The sequence below is a fragment of the Lissotriton vulgaris genome, chromosome 3_1, assembly GCF_964263255.1.
Source record: "Lissotriton vulgaris chromosome 3_1, aLisVul1.2, whole genome shotgun sequence".
NCBI lineage: Eukaryota > Metazoa > Chordata > Amphibia > Caudata > Salamandridae > Lissotriton > Lissotriton vulgaris.
In genome coordinates this window covers 1,924,595,529-1,924,619,090 of record NC_141689.1, presented here as the reverse complement: position 1 = coordinate 1,924,619,090, position 23,562 = coordinate 1,924,595,529, and positions in this window count along the sequence as shown.

The window sequence follows — 23,562 nt, the reverse complement described above, 5'->3', positions numbered from 1 at the left end:
TTCCACTTCTGCGCTGGGTCAAGTGAATAGTTGGTGTGGGGTTCCTACTGCTCCTACTGGAGGTGTCCTCACTGTCAGCTAAGGCAAGGAGAGCCCTTGCGCCAGAGTTGGAGGTTTGCAAAATTTCTACCGCATAGGTCACTCTGTCCAAGCCGTTTGCCATTTTATGGGTGCATTTGCTCATTTCACGCTGTATGTTAATGCTGCGCCTGGTGAAGTTGCTTGTGACAGTACATAGCCGGTTGATTGCTTTTGTATAGCCTTGCATCCTGATATGTGCATGCTTTGCAGCCTTGTTGCGTGCAGTCTCTGTACGTTCCAGGGTCAGACACAGTTTATCAATTGATGCAGCCATGGATTTCTTGATTCTGTTCAATCTTAAAAGCTGACTATTGATTGATCTGAGGGCCTTATGTTGCAGGCGCTGCTCGTGAAGCATATCCTGCTCAAGACCAGCAAAAACTGAGCCTGCTTCCATTTGCCCACTGCTGCTCCTCCATGTCTGCAACCTGTTTGACCGTGTACTCCTTTGACTTTGGGATTGGTCTTGTGAGTCACAAGGGCACACTGTGTCAGTCTCACTGTGTACTGTACCTCCATCTACATTCTCATCTTCTTCTAATGGTGGCAGAGGAGCTACATGCCTGCACTTTCTGCTCACAAATTGAGTAAGGGCAGTGGCATCAGTGCCTCTTCCTTCAGTATCAGATGTGACATGGGGAGGTGATTCATCACCCTCAAGCTCCCTGGATTCCCTTGATTGTTCTGGGGATATAGAGTGAGACAAACGAGTATGTTTTTGTATGTGCATTTTCTGACAAATAGTTTTCTGTATTGAAAAATCACTATCACTATACTAAATTTCTACCATCATAATTAATTCTCAATTATTTCATGTGTTCTTATGATGGAAATGTCAAAATAATTATAATTGCACTACATATCCCATGATGCATTGTGTCCTACATGTTCCACAGTCTCACTGGACTACTACATTCCTCACACTGAGAACTTGCACAGGACACACACACATGCATTTCAAACATTTAATACACTTCTTTGCATATATCTTACCTTGTGCTGTTGGTTTAGGGTCAGAGCTATCGATGTTAGCCACTCCACTCACACTCTCTTGAAGCAGGGTTGTTTCAATTAGTTCCTCATGGGGTGTTGCTTGGTCTGATGTTGATGTACCACCACCAGTTTTATTTGCCTCCTTGATCTTTTCAGCAACCGTCTCTCTTTGGATCTTTGACGCATGTCATACCATCTTTTTTTAATTTCATCAATGGTTCGATTGGTAACTCCAACAGAATTTACTTTTTCCTGGATCTCCAACCAAATTTTTCTCTTCCTTGCTTCAGGAACTTTTAATGATTTTTTTCCAAAAAGTATCTCATGGCTACACACCATTTCTTCTATGAGGATTTCTTGTTCCTTTTCTGTAAATGTATGCTTCCTTTTCCTTTTGTCTCCAGACATTTCCTCCTGTGGGTTCTTTGACTCCATTGCACTCCAAACAAGTCTGCTCTGCCTCCCAACAGTGTTCCAACTGCCACTGGGTGTGGCTCAGGCAAGCAGGTGCAGGCAATCACTCCAAATTCCTGGGTGTGATGTCATCAGCCTGTTCCAGCATTGCACTTTCACGTTTTTTGCGATTTCTTAATTTGTGAATTTCGCAAAATAAGAATTCGCAAAATATTCTCAGAATTATTAGCGATTTTTAGGAAATCGCTAATTATTCTCAGAAATGTACATACATACCGTTTTGCGATTACGTAATTGCGATTCGCTAAAAATCGCAATTAAGGACTCGCAAAACAGAAAGTTGATACATCTGCCCTCTCATTCCGCAAATAGCATTTCTATTCCAACATTTCTAAATTAGACTGACAGAAAAGATGTCCCTGAGCTTTCTCTGATTTGGTAAATGCATTTTAGATTTCCTGTGTCTGACATTTCATTTCGGACATTAAGAGAAATGGCAACGCCTGCTTTTTGCTTCGTTTTTAAGTTCAAGAAAATTTTATTTGATAATAACAAGAGAGAAACCAGGTGTCAAAACAAAATACATTGGAATATTAACTGAAAGACTGTAAGCAAAATAAAACAATCATAAAAATGCAAATATGATGAGAAAATAAATCTGGGTACTAGAGAAAGGAAAAATAGAAGGTAAAAAAAAAAAAGGTATGTTAAACAGCAAGCATAATAAACATGAAAACATTCGTAAGGAATAAGAAAGTGGTACAATGGAGAAAAAATGGAATGCATCGAGCAATTAAGGAGGTTTGAGGACTTCCTGTTGCGAAGGTGGTGGGTGAAACAAACGTTTAGAACATGAATCCAAATAAAGCGTGACAGGAAGCCATAAGTCCATGCGTTTTGTAGCCATACATGTCGGAAAAACATAAGCAGTGTCAAGTCTATGATTATGGCAAACATTGAACCACCACGCCTTGAAGGAAATATTGGAAAAGTCTTTCCAATTGACCGTTATTTGTTGAAAGGCAGCTGCCAGTAGTAAGTCAACAATTTGAGGCTTTAAATCAACATTGTCCCAGCAAGGGGAAAGGCTGCCCAAGAATACATGTGTATGAGAAAAAGGGACACAAGTATGAAAAATCACATTAATTTGAGCCCAAACCTGCAACCAAAAGCTGCGAACAGGAGCGCATAAAAATAGCATGTGAAATAAAGTAGCGTGTGGTGATGAGCAAGACCAACAAGTGTGGGGAGTGGTTGGAAAACGTTTGTGAAGGTCAAAGGGTGTAAAAAGAAGTCTGTTGTAAATGAAAAACAAAGTCTGCGTAAGGGTTGCCGCTCTCGAGGATTTGCGGATCTTGGTCCAGATTTTGTCCCAAAAAGGAACTGGCCAGGACACAGACAGGTCATGTTCCCAACAATCCTCCACCTTAGATTTGGGTCTGATAGACTCACCAGTGTGAAGGTATTTGTAGATAGCAGCAGCTTTCGGTGTAGTGCGTAAAAAGGAGTGAAGTGAGGAAGGGAGAGTGGATGAAGCAGGAGGGGAACAAGGCTGTGAAAGGCGATTGTAGTTTGTTAGGACTGTATCCTTAAGCAGTTGATAGTTGCGAGCGAAGGAGGTAGGTAAGTTATAAAGGGAGCAGAGAGTAGGGAAAGGCAAGAAAGAGGAGTGAGAAAAGAGTTGGGAAATCCACAGCAGACCCTTGCTATGCCATGTTCTCCAAAAGAAGGGTCTGTTACGAATGAGTAAGGAAGTATTATGCCAGATGGGGGAGGAAAGAAAGTCAGCAATGTTTGTGGGAGGAGAATGAGAAGAAGATAGTAGCAATATAGTGGTGAATTTATGAATAGGAGTAGAAATGGAAGCGGGTTTACGAGAGAAGGAAAGATATTCAGCAAAGGAAAAGGGAGAAAGAAGAAGACGTTCAAATTTGGTCCATAAAGGACAGGGAGTGCTAGGGTCTTGCAACCAAAAGGAAGCTTGCCGCAGTTGGAACGCTTTATGGTAAGCAGGAAAGTCAGGGAAGTTAACCCCACCCTCTGACTTAGGACGAATCAAACGGGCTAAAGACATTCGGGGCTTTTTTTTATTCCAAAGAAAGGACGTTAGAGTAGAATTAATTTTTTTGAAAAATTTAGAAGGGACAGGGACTGGAATATTAGAGAGGGTATAAAGGACAATGGGAGACAGCATCATTTTAATGGTATCGAGGCGACCCCACCAGGATAGATAGAGAGGATGCCACTTGGACGTGAGATCCGCTAATATTTGAATGCATTTGGACATACAAAGAGAAACGGTATCTGGAATGGTGGGAGTGAAGTGCTGCCCAAGGTATTTAATATTAGAGGATTTCCATGTAAAATTAGATGCAGCAAAATCAGGTTTAAATGTAAATTTAGTTAAGGGGAGGATCTCACATTTATCAATGTTAAGCTTATATCCAGAAATTTGGGAATAGGCGTGAACTTCAGTGAGGAAGGCGGGAATCGAAACAGTGGGGTTGGAAATAAAGAGGAGGATGTCATCCGGTTATGCGGCTAATTTGATGTGGGAGTCTGATAGTTGGAAACCGTGAATGGAGGGGTTTTGACGAAGTTTAGAAAGAAAAGGTTCTAAGGCCAAATTAAAGAGAAAAGGAGACAGGGGGCATCCTTGACGGACACCTCTTTGCAAATTAAAAAAAGAGGTTATTTGACCATTGGCGCAAACCGCCGCCCGTGGGTTGGAATAAAGTAATGAGATTAGAGATATGAAAACAGGACCAAAACCAAACCAACGAAGGGTATGAAAGAGATAGGTCCATTCAACCCTATCAAACGCCTTCTCAGCATCCAGGGCAATAGCCGCAAGGGGATGGGGTGAAAGACGAGATTTAGAGAGAATATTAAAGAGAAGTCTGGTGTTGTCAGTGATAAAGCGGCCTTTAACAAATCCCGACTGTTCCTCACCCAAGAGATCTGGGAGAAGAAGATCGAGACGAGCCGCAAGAGACTTCGCAAATATTTTGTAATCAATATTGACCAAAGAGATTGGTCTGTAATTTTTACAATGTTGAGGATCTTTCCCCTCCTTGGGTATGAGGCAGATATGCGCATCTGAAAAAGAGCCTGAGGAGGAACCCAAGGTGAGGAAAGCGCCAATGAGGGAGTGGAGTTTTGGGATAAGAAGCTTGGAAAAGTGAAGAAAAAATTCTACAGTGAATCCGTCTGGCCCAGGAGCCTTATCCTTTTGGAGAGTTTGAAGTGCCTTGAGCAGTTCTTGTTGGGATATGTCAAGCTCTAAGTGAGAGAGGTCAAGTGGGAAGTGGGTTGGTTTTTGAATAGTAGAGAAGAAATTGTCTAGGGATTGGGAAGAGGGCTGGGTTTCAGAAGAGTATAGTGTTTTGTAAAAGGTGGAAAATGCAGCGAGAATATCTGCGTCTGTGTGTTTGAGAGTGGAGGTAGCGTCATAGATTGATTCAATATTCAACTTATTATGTTTAACTTTTAAATAATTAGCCAATATCTTACCAGCCTTATTTTTGCCCCCATAGAATTTGGCACTTGATTTCAATAGGTACAAGGATGCATCGTCCGTGGATTTTTTGTTGAATTTCATGTTAGCATTAATCAGGGCGGTTAAACTTTCCTGCGAACGAGAAGTAAAATAAGAATGCTCCAATTTCTTAATGTCCAGAAGAATAGCCTTTGTAAAGTTGCGAGCGGCTTTCCGTTTTTTTGCAACAAAGCCGATTATAAAGTCTGCCGCCTTAAAGGTGTCCCAAATGGTGTGCTTGGGGACGGGGGAATGGTCATTCAAGGAGAAAAATTCATCTGAGAAAGCAGTGAAGGAGGTGGTAAATTTAGGGTCTAAAAGAAGAGAATTGTTAAAACGCCAACGTTTAGGACCAACTGATTTGGGTAAAATGTCCAATTGAACTAAAGTGGGGGCATGGTCGGAAAGTAAAATCGGGCCAATTTCAGCATGGGTGAGAGTTTGAACAATGTTGTGGGTCACAAAAATGTAATCAATCCGGGATTGGGAGTGATGGCATGGAGAATAAAAAGTAAATTCTCGAAGTTCAGGGTTGCACAAACGCCAGGCATCAGTAAGTTTATGCTGGGAAACGGTTTGAAGAAAGGATTTATGTGACTTATTGGGAACGAAGTGTGCCTTGGAATTTCTGTCCAAAAAGGGGTCTAGGGGCTGATTGCAGTCACCTGCTAAAATAAAATTGTCATCAATAAATCTGGTCATGTGCTGAGAAAATGAATGCCAAAATGTAGGATCACCAATAGTAGGGGCATAAACATTTAGAAGAGAAATTGGAACATTCTTGACAGAAAGCCTAGCGTACGCCCAACGGCCGTCAGCATCCTGAGCGAGCAAGGAGTGAGAAAGAGCTTTATGACACAGAATGGCCACACCATTACGTTTGCCATCCCCAGGAGAGTAGTAAACATCACCCACCCAACTTCTCTTTAGTTTAACAGATTCTTCAGCAGATAGGTGGGTTTCTTGTAAAAAAGCAATATCCACATTTAAACGTGCAAGGTGAGGTAGAATTCTCTGTCTTTTGATGGGAGAATTAATGCCTTTAACATTCCAAGTAATTACTTTCAAAGACATATCATATAAATAAGGAGGAAAATATCAACATGAAGAAAAAAGATGCGAGAAGAACCCAGAGGGGGAGAAAAACCAAAAAGAATATGAAAGTCTATAAAAGTCATTGCAATATAAGGTTGAAGAGAAGAATGAGGAAAAGGGAGAAAGAGTAGAAATGTAATAGTTAAAAACTGTTGACTTAAAAAAAATAAGAAAGTAGTCCAGGAAATAGAGAAAGTGATGGGAAGAAGTTTATAGCAGAAGAATTGTCCAAAAACAAGAGAAGAAGACACCTGTGGAACAAGGAAAACTAGTGAAGGTGAGAGAGAAAAAGATACAAAAAGGGAAGCGAACATCAGGGAGAAAAGGGAAAACATACTTACGGAGGGCAAAAGGGAGGAGGGATGATCACCAGGGAGAGGAGACGAGGAGAGAGGAGTGAGGGGGGAGCGCCATCTAGAGGAGGCAGAGCATCCAATGTAAGCGAACCAGCAAGTCGAGGGGGGAACGCAATACAAATCGTCGGACCTGCAAGGAAGAAAAAACAAAAAGGAATAACATGAATGAGAGAAGAAGGAAACAGAGCAATGGTGAGTAATGAAAAAGTGTACAAAAGACACTAGTGAAAATTACATATCCATCCAACAGGGATGTAAGAGAGATAGGAAAGAATCAAAAAGGAACATAGAAACTGAGTATGCTGGGAAACCCAACAAGGGTAAAAAGTAAAACAGCCAGCAACAAACATTAGACATGCAGAATAATTAGAACAACAAAGTCACATCAAGCAAGATTCACGGAGGAAAAGCTGATGAGGAACCAGATAAGTCCATATCAGACGCCTGTGCAGCGTTTAAAAAACTTCGGAGACAAACAGGATCCTCGTAGGTCGTTGTCTTGTTGTTGTGAGTAACTCTGAACAGGCAAGGATGAAAAAGGCCGTATCTGGCTCTAATAGCACGAAGCTCTGGTCGCATATCCAAAAAGGCTTTGCGGCGGTTGGCTGTGGTTTTGGCGTAATCCTGCGCAAAGAAGAGATTGGAGCCTGACCATTGGAGACGAGGTGAGGCACGCGCTGCTGAGATGACTTTGAGAAGGTCAGTATATTCTAAGAAGTACATGATGACACCTCTTGGCCGTGAAGAAGGAGAAGAAGTAGAAGGGGGGCGACCCAGCCTATGTGCACGCTGGATGTTAAGCGTGGTTCCTTCAGGCAGATGAAGAAGTTTGGGTAAAAATGATTTGAAGAAGGCGATGGGATCAGTCCCCTCACAGTTCTCTGCTAGGCCGTAGAGACGAAGATTGTTGCGTCTGTTTCGGTTCTCCAATTCTTCAACTTGCTTTTGAAGAAAGGAAATTTGAGACTGCATGTGTGTCACCTTGGAGGACGACTCTTGGCGAGAAGTCAGAGAATGTTCCACTGTAGTCACTCTGGCATCCATCTGAGACCAGTTATCAGTAAGAACCTGCAACTTAGAGTTAGTTTCTTCCATAAAAGGTCTGAGGGCACGAATCTCCTCCAATAACAGCTCCATGGAGACAGCCGATGTGGATCCTGTTGGTGATGGAGGGTCTTTTTAAGGCGTTTCGTCGTGACTTTCCCTGGAGGTTGGGCAGGCCGCTCCGCGTTAGACTGCGACATCTGAGTAGCGAGCGCCTGAGAGGCCTCGAGGTGCGCCAATGCAGAGAAGATTTTTGAGTTTTTGATGAAAACACGACGTGGAGTTTTGGGAGTGCGAGGAATTGGTCTTCTTTCCATAAAAAAAAGAGTTATTGGTAGGGAAAAATAAAGTTCAGTAGTATTCACTGCGTGCCCACAGACAACGAAAAGTATGCGCAGGAGCTCTTAACTGGAGGGAAGCACATAGACTTCCAAAAAAGAAGAAGGAAAAGAAGACTATCTGCGCAGAATTCAGGAGTGCCAGGGAGTTAGGAAGATGAGTGGAACAGCATTCAAGTCGTTATTGGGAAGAGTTAACACATTGATGGTGGAAGCAAAGAAACACCCTAGCGCTTAGATATAAAATAGTGGCACATTGTGGAGCAGAAGAGGTCCAGCATGGAAGGAACCTTATAGATGCAAGGAGAGCAAGTAGAGAAGAACTTGCAGAAACAATGCGCGAAACTGTCCCAGGTTGTGAATAGCCATGAAAATGTAAGCGTGAGGAAATGAAACGCTTTTAGTAGGGAGTAGGCTACAACTGCGTGTACATGCAGGTTACCTGAGGGAAGAGGTAAGCCAATTGCCCAAAATGGCCGCCAAGGTCATGAAGATGTGAATGAAACTCGCATAAAGTCGCTTAAAAAAGCGGCATTTCTCAAACTCATGCGGCGATGATGCAAAGATGTAGAATATGTCTCACCAGGAGCAGCTGCTGTCATGTAGAGCTCCGTGGCGGGCTCGCATGTTCTTCGAGCGGGAGCGCCGTAGTTCGCGCTGAGGGGATTCAAGATGGCGGACCCGACTATCACACAGCCGCGCCCGCTGCAAAACTGGCAAAATGTTCATTCTACTGCTCGTGTGGCGTCACATCCAGAAGCACGTTGACGTCTGTGGCCTCCGGTTGGGGGAAACTTGCCTTGCAGGCGCAGGTGAGGTCAAAAATGCAGCGAAAGCCCCTGCCGACCCGGAGCGCTCACATCAGAGCCGCCATCCTCGCCGGGCGCCAAGCCACGCCCCCCCTTTTTGCTTCGTTTTTAATACACTGTGCTTCTATTGTGCTTTCTTCCTGCTCTTTACCACTGCTGTTTCATTGCTCTATTGTCTCCAGTGTGGTCTACGTATAAACAAATGGGTTGAATAAAATACATTGAAAAATATATAGGCCGTCCCTCTTTGGTGGTATTAATCAACTTCTATAAGCTGTGGAATCGGAATATCCTATACTTCTATTACCTAGGATGCTGAAACTAAAATCCAGATTATTTTTTTGCATTTGGCCCTAGCTACAACATGTCCAGTATCATCATAAGAATGACCTCATACTTTTATTTTCGTTTTCCAATTATTTGTGAATTGGATGAGCGTTCCAATGGACAGCGGTTAGGGATCAATACCCTACCAGAAGAATTTGGGTAAAATTTACCATTCTGCAACAAAAAACAAGGTTACAGCAGAAACCAATGATTGGACTCACTCAGTGATGGCGGACTGAAAATACTGTTTTGTCATGAGAACTACAGACTGTCAATCATTAGGTATAATTGATACAGTGTCATTCAAAGTAGATTAATAAAAAATTAGCAGCTCAATATCAAATCCTTTCCTAGTGGTTTCTTTCAACTCCTATTTTATCTCATTGAAAAAGTTCAAGGGTGTTTTCTTCTACTGACATATGTTGGAACCTCGTCCCTTCAGGAAGAACGTACCTGCGCACTTGTCCCGGGGAGCAGCTACTCCCGCCACCGCCGAGAGTCACTGGGGGCCATTGTTGTTGAACGGTGTAAGGACCGGATTCTCGGACCAGATAGAATCAGCTCATCAGAGCACCACCAACCCAGCCGGAACGTAATCACCTCCCTCCTTAGGACCTATTTACAACAGGTATCTATGTCTCCTACCCAAGGATGGGGAATTAGCAATGTACATGCCTAAGTTTTCTACAATATCACACTCATACCAATTAGTCTTGCGGCAACTTAGGCCCAGACTATTCTACCCTGGGGCAGTCCTGAATATATACCATTACACACTGGCCACAACCAGTGCTCTCCCAAGCCACAATCCGGTGGGTATAAACACCAGTATCCTCCCTGGTGCTCGCTAAACAAGCCACAATCCAGTGGGTTTAAACACCAGTATCCTCCCTGGTGCTCGCTAAACAAGCCACAATCCGGTGGGTATAATGCCGCATCCCAACGACGATCACTTTCCTATGAATACCATTAGCTCTCTCTATTGGAGAATCTCTTGTTACTTACTAAAGATGGAATACTACGATATTATGAGTCACCACGATAGCCAAATTAGATGATATGCGACTTATCCTTTACTTCAAGGGCTCCTCTCTCCCTCATTATTCGGTCACCGCTTACCTGATCGGGAGTTGCATCCGTTCGTGTAATAGTAACTGACTAGAAGAACAGGTTACCTTGTTCATATAAGAATAAGAGGCACATGCCGGTTCACTAAGAACTGGGGTACTTTATTAATCATATAATAATATCAATATAACATTATACTATAACATATAGCCTGCGAAGAAAAATGAGAGGTTAGAATGTGCACACTTCAAGGAAAGGGTCGACGTCACCTGATTAATGTGAAGTCTGGATTCAGCAGTCATCTAGGTTCCCTTCTCGTCTGTGCCTTGGCTCGTCTTTAGGGTCACACCTCTGCAGTCACGGATACTTGTCTGCACCGCTATGCTCTGTCTCCTTCTCCTCCCTCCAAGTCACTGGAACCTTCTTCTCATCAGCTGCTTTCTCTCTGGCTGTTCTGCACTACTCCTCTCTCCTCTCAATCACGGACCATCTTCACTTTTCTGCTTCGATCTTATAACTCAGTTTCAGCCACTCTGGTATTCGTTCTCTTAACTAACTGCTTCACTCGGAATGCTCTGATCTTAAAGGTCAAAGCTCGCCAGTTTCTCAAGCTAAAATAACTTCAATCTTTCTAAGAGAGTATCAGCTTCTCGGTCTTTCTCGGACTTCAAAATGGCGACTGTCTGCCCTGAAATAATTAATGGCATTGATGCTAACGGCTAGCTGCAGCCTACAGACTGACTAATTCACTGCCTCATGCTTTCACTAATATGGAAGCTTGTCCCTTCATGGAAAGTTACGGCCAGTAACCTGCCGCCCACCAAATTATTGTACCTCCCCGTACCAAGGACACGTTCCCAGCTGGCCGGCCTGATGTTGTGTCTTCGGAGTGGAGAAAAATACAGTCTTTCGATAAGGGCCAGCCTGAGCCGGTTCTCTCCAAGCGAACAACACCTCGTAACTAAAACATTACATTTGACCTAGAAGCATCTCAAGCTGCCGGGGCAGAAAGAAAGATGGAGTCTCTCCCGTTTGAGGCCTACAAGGCCCGAAATAAGCATAAGTCCATAGAAAGTATACTAACACTCTTACAAAAGGACGGATAATCACTAATACTAATGAGTCTATCCCCTAACATAAAGTTATAAGCCCTAATCTAAGGAAAAGGGTACGGAACTGTATCAATATGCCTTGTGAATAGGCCCTGTCTACGGATCTAATCCTCGCACTAGAATGATAGTAGACTGAAGTCACCTTCAATGATCTTCCCTCAAAGGAGGGCCGAAAAAGTCGGTCAGAACAAACGGGGATACTAGAGGCAAGGAGAAGTACGCCTTCCAGCGTCCCTTGCAGCGCGCTCACCGCCTACGCATTCGGAGAGAGCCAGGAGGCGCTCAAAAAGACACTTGGGCTTCCGCGGCACGGGAGCTTGTTGGAACCTCGACCCCTCAGGAAAAACTTACCTGCGCACTTGTCCTGGGGAGCAGCTACTGCCGCCATCGCCGAGAGTCACTGGGTGCCATTGTTGTTGAACGGGGATGCCGGAGGCAAGGAGAACTACGCCTCCCAGCGTCCATTGCAGCGCGCTCGCCACCTACGAATTTGGAGAAAGCCAGGAGGCGCTCAAAAGGACGCTTGGGTTCCCGCGGCGCGGGAGCTCGTTGGAACCTTGTACCTTCAGGAAAATCTTACCTGCACACTTGTCCCGGGAAGCAGCTAATGCCACCACCGCCGAGAGTCACTGGGGGCCATTGTTGTCGAACGGGGACGCCGGAGGCAAGGAGAACTACGCCTCCCAGCGTCTCTTGCGGCGCGCTCAAAAGGACGCTTGGGCCCGCGGTGCGGGATGCGCGCGGGCGTGCCCAGACAAAGCCCGGGCCAAGGGCGGGCCCGTCCGCGCCCGTCGGAGACCGTTGGAGGCTGGGCTGGGCCACCTCCCTGACATCGGCCCCTTTTTAAAGGAAATAAGGTACTGATCAGGTCTTTTTCTCTTGGTTATTTACTATTAACTTTAATCCCCCCTGGTCTGTATCTCCATTTAGTAGGTTGGGCCAGTACATTGATTTATTTTTCCAAACACGAGTAAGAAAAAAGGAGTTGTGGGTACCTTGGATTCTTTCCTCCGGAGGGCTGAATCTTTGATAACTCAAGAGATACAGATTGCTGAACGCCGCTTGTCTCTAAACCCTGCTCTGTTGCAGCCCGGTTTGTCACTACATGATTTTGATCCTGCATGTAAAACCAGGCACTCGAGAAGTCTGTTGTTGTCGTCAGTCCCCAGGAAGTCTTGGAGGCTGGGGCCCCCACTACTGTAGTACTGGAGGCACCCCCTATCAATACCAGGGTGCAGGCGGCCAAAAGGAGAGGGAGCACCAAAGTAAAAGCACCTGTAAGCAAAAGGAAGATAGCAGAGTGCACTCGGGAAATTGTAAAAGCTAAGCGCCTCACTCATAATGTCTCAGAAACTTCCACAGTCATTACCTTAAATGAGGATGCCCACTCAGACTTGGTTTTGGATTCCAGGGGCACACAGACTGATGCAACTCCTAATCAATATGTGGTTGGAAGGGAGACCAGTTTTAATGTGGAAACTTTGATAGTAAATGCGGTGGAGAAAATCCTAGATTCCGCTTTATCTAAACTTAAAGAGGAGATTAACAAGAACTTTGAATTACTCTGGGGGAGACGAAATAGGAATGACTCTAATGTGGAGAATTGTGGTGGACCTAAAATGCATTGCCCCACTGGTAACGGGGGGTGGTCTGTCGGTACCAAACTCTACAATTTCTAGGCCAAATATGATACATCGAACCTTGGCGAACAAGGATGCCACATTAGCCAATTCTTGCATTAATTTCCACCCTCCGCAATCTCACCCTATTGTGAGCCTGGCTCAAAATATACCCAGAATTAGTGATACCAACCCAGGTAGCGATAGCCTTTTCAGGCGCCAGACACATAATACAATTGCAGGCTCAAATGCACCCAGTCTAAGTGGAGGTACAACTGCCCCTAGTTACATAGGACGCAATTGCACAAGAGCCAATGCAGATATCTTGAATCTACCCCCGAGCTCCTGCCCATATGTATTGGTCCTAGCCGGAGTCCCACATCTTGCTAAGGACCAGAGGGAGTCTTGGGTAGAGTTACGCAATAAATGTGTGGATTGGTTGGTAAAGCACAAAACATTCTGCGCTTCAGATATGTATGAAATTCTCATGGTGAAAAGTAGAGTACCAAAACAAATAAAATAAAACTTGAAACTTGAAACTCATGGTGAGAAGTGTAGGGTGGGTTGGTCTTTCATCTAAGAGTATTAGTGGCGATTGCATTGTAATTAATTTTCGCAAGCCCCAAATCGTCCAACGGATATTAGCCATCCAAGAGCAAACCGCATTGCTAGACACTTGCATTAGTACATTATCGCTAGGTTTCTTTTACAGACCCCAACACCCTAGTGCTATTACCACACAACCTTCCTTGTATGACAGTAACAGGTTTCAATGTTTATCAGGCCTGGATTCACAGGACTGACAATTACGTAGGCCAGTTGCTGTTAATGGATGTGTGGCAAACACAATAGTGGATACATTAGGTTCATGATTACCCACCTTGAGCAAGCACCTTGATGTTGAGGAAGTAAAGGATATGCAGCTACCTACATCAGCTGGGGATCAACTGCAGGTAGAGGGTGACATAGTACCCACATCCACCGTTTGCACCGATATATCTAATACTGTCCACAAGCCTATAAGAAGCAAAATTGATATTGACCTTAAGGTTTTAAGTTGGAATGTTGCAGCTCTTGAATCCAGGTTAGATGATGCCAACTGGTTACATATGATATCTTCTCAAGATATCATAATGTTCCAGGAAACATGGGCCACGCATGATCTACATATTGAAGGGTTTCATTGTTTTAGTTCACTTGCACCTAGGCCCGACTTTGGCCGCGCATCTGTGGGTTTGTTTATTGGGATTAGTATAGTAACCGGAGGGAGTATTAAGGTTATACCCACCAATAGCCCCAATAATAAAATATTGAAATACAAAAGGCGAGGCCCCTTTTATTTAATACATTTCTATAATAACGATTTTTATTCTGATCCAAATAGGAACTACATCGAACTCTTTAACAATCTTTTGAACTTAGATAGACAGCAATGCTCAGACGAGCAGAGCGGGATTTTTTTTTAGGAGGGGATTTTAATTCCAAACTTCCAACTAAATTACATGGAATGAATCCACCTCACATGGATTCTGCCGCAAGAAGGGGATTGGAACTAGATATTTTCTTGAAAGAGCATATCCTCATTGATGTAATGGATATTGCTGGCACTGATTCTATCTATTCCCCAATAAACCAGCAGCAACCAACATTTAGAGGAAGGGATTACTCTTCAATTATTGATTTTATTTTTCTTTCCCCTTGCCTCGCAGATTGTCTGCTGACCGCTGAGGTCCAAGTAACAGATTTTGGAGAGCATAATCCCCTTAAAGTGGTATTAAGCTTAGCTATGCGCCCGTGTATACCACTCTTTGTGGAGCAAGAGATCTAACTCCATCTTCAGATAAATTAAGACTAAAATGGAGGGGGGTTGATAGTGGTAAATTACTTCAGACTCTGCTAGAGGGCACATGCATTTAATATCCTCATGCTTATCAACTGCAGGATCACATTTATGGGTAATTGAAGATTTCACAAAACTTTGCTCAGTAATTAAATCCCTCTTGTCGGTACCTCTTAATAAGGTAAAAATAGAGCCTAGGAGGTTTGATCGTGCATGTTCAGATGCCAATAGGAACTTGCACAAGGCCCTAACCTCTAAACCAAGGAGCTGCGTGGAGGTAAGAATAGCAAGGAAGAGGTATAAATCTATAACAAATGAGCGGAAGGGCATTCTCCTTAGTGAACACTGGGAAATATTATCCGTGTCAACTGGTGGAAAGAAGGCCAATATATTTTGGTCCGCAGTTAGGGATCTGCACAATATGGGACAGCAACTGTCACTAGTGAGTTGAACTATCTCCAGCAGAACATGGGAGAACCACTTTTCTAAAATGTATGCCACACTGCCACAAGGCCTAGATTATTATGTACAGGGTCATCTGTGTTGCCTGCAAATTACATCCCTAGAGGTGGAAGAGGCAATTGCCCAGAGTCTCGGTAATAAGGCCCCTGGCCCAGACGGGCTCCCTATAGACTTAATCAAATGGAAACCAGAGTTCTGGGCCTCACTACTCCTGAATGTTTTTAATAATTTACCAATAGCCCCCATGCCTAGCACTTGGGCCACGAGTGTTATTGTCCCAATCTACAAAAAGGGCAAAAGATTGGAACCCATTAACTATAGACCCATTTCATTGCTTGATAACACACTAAAGATCTTGGGTAGAATTATATTTAATAGGGTCTTACAATGGACAGAGGAAAGCGGTATATTAGATCCATGCCAACTGGGTTTCCGAAGCAAGGTCGGAACAACTGAACAATGTTTAAATCTTAACTTGGTTATTAGCAAATACAACATCGCCCGATCTTCCCCAGTATATTTAGCCTTCATGGAATTATCGTCCGCTTTTGATCTAATCAAGAGGTCTAAGCTTTGGTCCATTTTATTGGATTATGGCTTGCATGAGTCCTTGGTTCATTTTTTGGCATATCTGCATACAGATCTCAAAGCCCAAGTCAGGATCGGCATGGCGGCTGAAGTTTCGGGATCCATCAAGGTAGGAAGGGGAGTGAGACAGGGGTGCGTTTTAGCACCCCTGCTTTTTTTTATTTACATTATTTACATTAATGGGCTGAGTAACTCCTTGAGACTGTCAACTCCAGACGTCCCAATACTAAATGGAAAACCGTTACCGGTACTATTGAACACAGATGATGCGGTCCTTATAGGTCGCACACCAAACTCTCTGCGTACTTTGGTTAAGACTTTTGTCGAGTATATGGACGTTCTGGATTTACGTGTCAACTTCAAGAAATCCTTTATTATGTCATGCGGTCCAGGGAAACGCCAGCTTAATTCTATACAGGTAGGGAATGATAGACTAACATCTACTGGCACCTTTACCTACTTAGGGATGGTCTTTGCTGCGAATGGCTCGTGGACTGGGCATTTGGCCAACTCCACGAGCAAGTTCTCAAAGGCCATCATCTCCATTTTAATCTCCCCTGTCCGAAGAAAACAGGTGCTAATTTAGCTATTTTAAACATTTTTAATTTGCAATGCATTCCAGTAGCCACGTATGGGGCCGAGACATGGGGGTTGACGAAGAGCTATTGCATCCAGCAGGAAGAACATCGGTTCTGTAGAAAGCTGCTGGGTGTTCCAATCTCCACCTCCCAGTACATATGCCACAGGGAACTTAACCTACATTTTATTTGTGATTTTATCAGTGCCCGGCCTGCTTTATTCTGGCTCTCAGTTTGGAGGAATAAGTCAGCATCCTTAACTCAAGAAATCATGAGCGATTGCCTTAAGTGCGAAAAAGGAATGGACATTCCCTGGCTTTCGGGGGTCTATCAGAGCCTTTGTAGCATAGGGAAAGGCAGCCTTTTTTGAGACCCAAGCCGAGCCGAGTTATTCCATAAGAACGACCTGAAAAAAGCACTTTATACACTTTACAACTCAGAAAGATCTAATAAATCATCTGTTCAAAGCTACATGTGTAAAGATCTGTATAGGTTTCCCCTACTAATATATCTTACTCTACCAATGACCAACTGGGAAAGAAGCCTTTTATTTCGGCTGAGAGCAGGAACTGTAAAATTTTTGTTATGTTTCCCCCTAGGCAATCGGACAAATCTCACAAATACATTATGCCTCTGTGATGGAATGAGCCCACAAACTGATTTGCATTTTTTTCTTTTTTTGCAAATATCATTTAAAATTTGTTAAAAGGCTTTTAACCCCTTTTTAAAAAAAAATAGACCTGTTTCCTTGGAACAATCTTACCAGATGATGCTTTCCTTAGAAAGTGAAGAAATAATTTTTCGCACTTAACCCCTGACTATCTTCTTTATGGTAGTTTTGCTAAATAGTTCAGTGTTTATTATGGTGTGTGAAATCATTTCTGTGATATTTTTTTAAGGATTTTATAACAATATGTGCATTTATGATGTGCTTTTATGATTTCTTGGAATTCGAATTAAGATTTTTGAACTTGAACTACTGACATATGCACTTACCCCTAGACAAAACAGCTTTTATTGCTAGTTTTGCAGTACTTGATACATTTGAAAACACATTTATTATTTTATAGAATATACTTGCAATTCCTAAAATGCAGTGGGAGCATAAGCTCTTTCCCACAATTCCTTATGGACGAACTTGTGTGGTCCTGTGTGAGCTGTACTTGTTACAACTGTTGCTGTTCTCCCTCCTCCTACCACATGCTGGTCTCGCTCTGTTGCCACCTGCTGTTGTCCCATATGTAAAACGAGCAATGATTGGTCAGAGCATCTGTAGGCTAGCTCATGTCTTTTGCATTTATCTTTACAGATTGGTTTGAGAAGAGAATTCATAAGGGAATTACTTTGTAAAGGTATGATGCTACACGGATTCCTTAATTACGCGTTTCTGTTATACCCAAAATTGTATAATAATTCACAAAATTAGCAATGAATTTAATCAGGCGGTCTTTCAGAAGTGTACTCCGATTTTTACTAGTGCTTCTTTTTTGAAAACCAAAAAGTGTTTCTATAACTTCTATGTCCCACAAAGAGTTTACAAATTTCTTTTTTGAAAACAATGGAACGTTTTCAGTTCAAAGGAAAACAAACAATGGGCGAGTCAACAGATTCACACTGTCACTAGGGTGACAATAAAAGGAAAAACTGCCTGCTGCAGTGCAAAAACAAAAAAAAATACTTTGGGCCATGTGTACAAAACATTTTTGCAGTCACACAGGGTCCAACCCCAAAAATGAAGTACAAACTGCGATTCAGTAAGACTTTACTGAATTGCAATTTGTGTTAGCAATTCGGTATTTTGAAGGAGTTTAGGGCTTCCCTTCCAAATACATAATCGCAGTGGTATGCAGTGTTCAAGTTGAGGGTACACTCTTTTCACAGGACGGTGTCTACCCTTCCAGGAAGTTGGGCTCCACAGAAATATGTTAAACTTGTCCCAGTTTAATTTTCCAGCACTAGACACATTCAGCAGCACCTGCACTTTGGCTACTTTCCATCGGAGCAGCAACGTGCAGGTGGGGAAGGAGTTATCAGATTGCAGTTGGGCCCCTAACAAAGGGATGTTAATCATTTTATTGGAGTATCCTGGCTGGCAGCTATTGGGAGCCTCACACCTAATTGCAATGGAGGGAAACAAAGGCACACAGTTTATCACTTCACAGGTACTTGAAAAAGCCTTTGACTTTGTTCAGTACTAGTTTACTAGAGATATGCATGCACTATACGAATGTCAGATGTGCTGGTCTGTTACAGTATATACACAAATAATTTAAATACCATTTTATTTCTTTGATACCGTTATAGCGCTACTCATCTCATTGCAGTACACATTAGCCATTGACAATAAATCATATATGTGTAAATCAATGTACAGGTTGTGTTACATAAGACATTGAGAGTTAAAAGGTGTAGCAGCCACATGCACTGCATAGCTTATTGTGCTATATTACAAGGATTACAACTTATGCAGACAGTCACAAAATGTTCTCTGTGTTGAAAGAAGTAACCCAATTACCTATTTAATTAAAATAAAAATCTGCCATCTGTGTGTTACATAATGTGCTTTGCAGGAGACATATTAATCCTCTATGGCTAGACAAAACACCGACCTCTACAGAAAATAGCTATCTTATCATTATTATTATTCGCTGAAATGTACTGGGCACACACAGATCTCTGCAGCAACTGCCTAAACACCATAAGATAATTTAAAATGCAGACTTTGCAATCAATTAAGCTGAACAGATTTACAACAATGTTTCTCTTTGTTGGCAATTATTTTGTGCAGAAGGGGGATGGGAGCACACTGCTTCACTTCCCAGCACAGTTCACGCCTTAGCATTAAGGTGATTCAGTTCATTTTAAAAGCTTACTTGAGTTTTTGCTAACGACTAAAGTTGGTGTAGGTTAGGGCTGTCAATCTCTAGACACGTGTTTCTAGGCATAATCTTTCATCAGTAGAGATAAACTCGACTCACACACATCTCTCCATGTTTCTGTACATCATGGATCCTGCCCTACAAGCTCTGCCGCTGCTCTACCTGGTCCATTACCAAAAATACAATGCCATCACAAACCCCACCCGAGGTGAGTCCAAAACATATCCTCTCATGCAACTGCTTGACACCAGTAATCCATAATAATCGCTCATGGACAAGTTACCTGTCAACATCGGACACCCCATGGACACAGGAGTATATACCAATATTAAAATAACCATGCTGCACACAAAGGTCCATTGTCACCTCAGCACCAGGGGCACCCATACTGATACAAATGATGCCATCTAGCTTGGCCGAGGTGGTCACAACACAGCAGCGGCGAAACGATGGGCAAAGATGCCCATATGAATGCAGAAGTTTCTCTGAAGAGTACAACCTTGCAAGATCCTCAGAGCATTCTCCAGCCCACAGCCACCCAAAATGTAGCTCAAATTAGCCTAACATAGCTGCTGCAAGGAATGAGGGGCAGAGACAGTGTACATAGTGACATCATAGTAGGTTTATGAGGAATGGGATGAGCAATAGGAGAGATGGAGGAGGGAAGAGTCATAAGAAAGGGTCAATGGTGATCATTGCAGTCAAATCATGATTAGTCCTGATCCAAGGAGGAGTACATGAGGCAAGAGCCAACAGGCTGTGTTGTGGGAGCTCACAGTAGTACAATGAGGTTGGGGATGAGCCAGAGAGCAAAGGTAGATGAGATATTAAGAGAGCTACCACTGCCATATAATCACAGGTCAGACCACACCCAAACCAGACATTGACAGTAACATACCATACAATGGCAGACCATCCCACATAAAGACAGGCCACACCATTCACACCTTGTAGAGATTGTTTTACATGAATTGTAAACTTAAAAGAAACACCGGAGGCCATCTGTCTCATTTGTGTAATGCTGCACTAAACATCGACATGTGAGAATGTCACTGTACCACAATAACACTGACTATCCAGCCTGTCCACTTAACTCCTCCAAACTAACACTCCACATCTCCAAATGTAGCACAAAGCAGAACATCAGGACTGAATGCAAATTTGTCATGAAGAGGCCATTATCAAAGCTGTGAACTGTGACCTAAGCACCATGACAAACCTCCTCATTCTCACACCTGCCTTTCACTGCTGTGAATAAACTAGCACAATTGAACACATAATGAGTCATTGCGCAGATTGCAAACCTTTCACTGGTCAGTCTGCATGTCAGCTCCATGATCCACTCTCTGCAAAACATCAAAAATGCATTATTTGCCTCTTCCACAAAGTGTAAATCATTAACACTGTATGAGAACAAGTAAACTATTCAAAAGTGGAGAGACCTGTGCAAGCAATGACTGGAGAAATGAAGGGTAAGATTTGTTCATGGAATGTAAGAGGTCCCACATATGAGACTACACTTGAGACATCACCTGATCCATGTGTGGCACAGAGCTTCAAATAGACTCAAAGTATGCCATACCACCAGAATGAGAGCGCTTGCCATTAACCATCAAGGGAACAGCACTCTATTTTTCTTAACTAATCTGTCATATGAATGCCACTGGCACACGACTCATGCCTCACTGTGATCTTCCCTGTCAGCCAAACTTAAAAATACCATTCACACTTAACCCTCACCTACCCATCCACCAGCTTCCCTGCTCTGCACCCGGCACAATCTCAGATACAGGTCTTGGATGTCAGATCAGATGTAATCTAGTACTCAGGGTAATTGTTAAAGACCTTTCTCACAGACCACAGCAAAATAATATCACCAAGCATGAGTATGGGCAGCAAGAGAGGGAATAGTCCCATATGCTCCCAGTCCACCCTGAAACAGATATAAGCCTTTCATTTGGCCAACTGCACATACTGCATAAACAACCCAAAGCAAATTCTACATGACCAACTGAAACATGTAACCCCAAAGTGTGCTTCATTGAGACCAATCTGGCAACACTGCCACATACATTCCACCAGTCACATAGGGACATGGTGTTAGTCTGCCTCTTAAACATTCCCAGAGACAATCCTGATAACTAACTGTTCACAGATAGGGAGACATAACACAATTGGGCACACTCAATGAGCAAATTAACAAGACTCTACATTGCCTGATGTGACATGGCCAAAATAAATGCACAGTACTAAAGCAACACTCGTCTCAATGCATTCAAATACACACATTTCTTACACTTTCCTGCAATAACAACAGAACACACACATGCACTTGTCTGTAGAAAGAGGCAAAACATCAAATAAAAGCATCCCTCCCAATCAAAATCACAACCCATTCACATCCTAATACACCCCACAGCAAACATAGCTGTTCATCAGGGGGCCTTGCACTTGTCAAGGATAATGTATCAGACACTGATAGCAGTTCATGCGGAGGAAGTAGTGAGTGAACACCACAACAACCAGGGACACACATATCTAAAATCAACATCATGAACAAGAATATCATACTTTATCATAGCACACAGATCACTCTCCATTATCCATGAGTCACTCTTAAGATAGCCCCCATTTGCAGTCTCACACTACACACTCCATATGCATCCAATAAAGATCCACTTTACAGCTCAGCTGCTACCATGTGGAAAAATAACATCACCACACTTCACACTTATGACACAGCACACCAAACAGCAAGTACATGTACATACCAGGGTTCCAGGTACACACATACTGTCTGATCTTCCACACACACTCTTCATCAACACACAAAAGGCTATCTCATCATTACCTGAGATAGAATACATACCAAACACATAAGCAGGTGCTCACGCAACACATAACACCACCACCCTTGAGCTTCAAGACAGTGGGAAAATTATTGAATTACACATCCATGCCCAAAAGAAATCCACAATAACCACGTATGCTACAGCTCAATCACCAGACCACCACTCACATGTAAGTTGATCATCCTGTGTCCACACAAGTCACTAGGGACACACCTACACAGTCCAACAGAACTACTGTGCCCACACCACAATCCCTTTCTGTACAGTATGCAGCCAACGGTCCACACTCACTTCACAACAGCACAAATTACTGATCCTGCATCTTGTGCCACAACTTCAAATGCATCTTCACATACAACAAATACTCAGCTAGAACACACCTCAGAATGGGTGACAGTGCCTCAGCAAAAACCTAGATACTGCAGATATCAGCTGCTGCTCTACAACTCTGGCAACCAGATATACACGGGACAAACCTAGAGAACTGTGTTGTAAATTAAACTGTACAATACAGGATTTCCCATCACTGCAATTAAGTAGAATCAATCAGCACATATCAAATTCGGAACCAGTGCTGAGGTGCACAACGTTTCTGGACACAAAAGATTCTGCCATAGTATAGTGCCACACTATGGAGTGGCATGGAGTGTTAAACACTTCTTTGGCATAGAGTGGATTGTTGTTCAGTGAATTGGTGTATACAGGAGTGTTGTACAGGTGAGGAGTGTACAGATCAATAGGACATAGTAGAGTGTCTAACATTGTATTGGCCTCAAATGGACTTCTGTTGAATGTAGTGTCATACAGGGGTGACAGGTATACTGCAATAGCACACAGTGAAGTTCCGGAGACTGGAGTGTGTACAGGATTGGTATGGAGTGCAAGACCACATAGTGGAGTATATATAGTATAATGTGACATCAATGAATGGCTAATGGCACATATCAAGTATGTTTGCCAAAGTAAGTCAGCACAGTGATTTAAAAAGGTAAGCAAGACCAATGTCTGATACCAAAACCATCACCCCACACATTGGAGTAATACACTCTGCATACTCCCAGCTGATGTGGCCCACAAGTAGGGTCACACTGACACACTGCTCATTGCACCTGCACCAACTTCCACATGTGCACTCAACCTGTTGCATGTGTCTGAGCTTGCAAACAATCAGGCGCTCACATACTGGAATGTACACGTGTGAAAGGGTTATGGTCAAGTCCACAATCCACATTACTACATCTGCTTTTCACATTACTATCACACTGCATGAGTAGTCAAGTGCACACATGTAAATGTACCCATGTGACTATGAAGCCATACCTATCAAAGATAACTGTACACCTACCCTGGTGTGTACATATCAAAATAGATCCATCACATATGTTGCACCCTGTCCTCCCCTCAAGTCATCCTGTGAATCTAAATAGCCAGTGTTGAAGTAGACGACCCAAAGATGATATGTGTACAAAGCAGAGCCCACACAAATAAACGTAACGGCCAAGAGTAGACTGTCACAGATAAGCATCATGTCCCCATCAACCCTCTGACTCAATAAGCTCGTTGCTATTT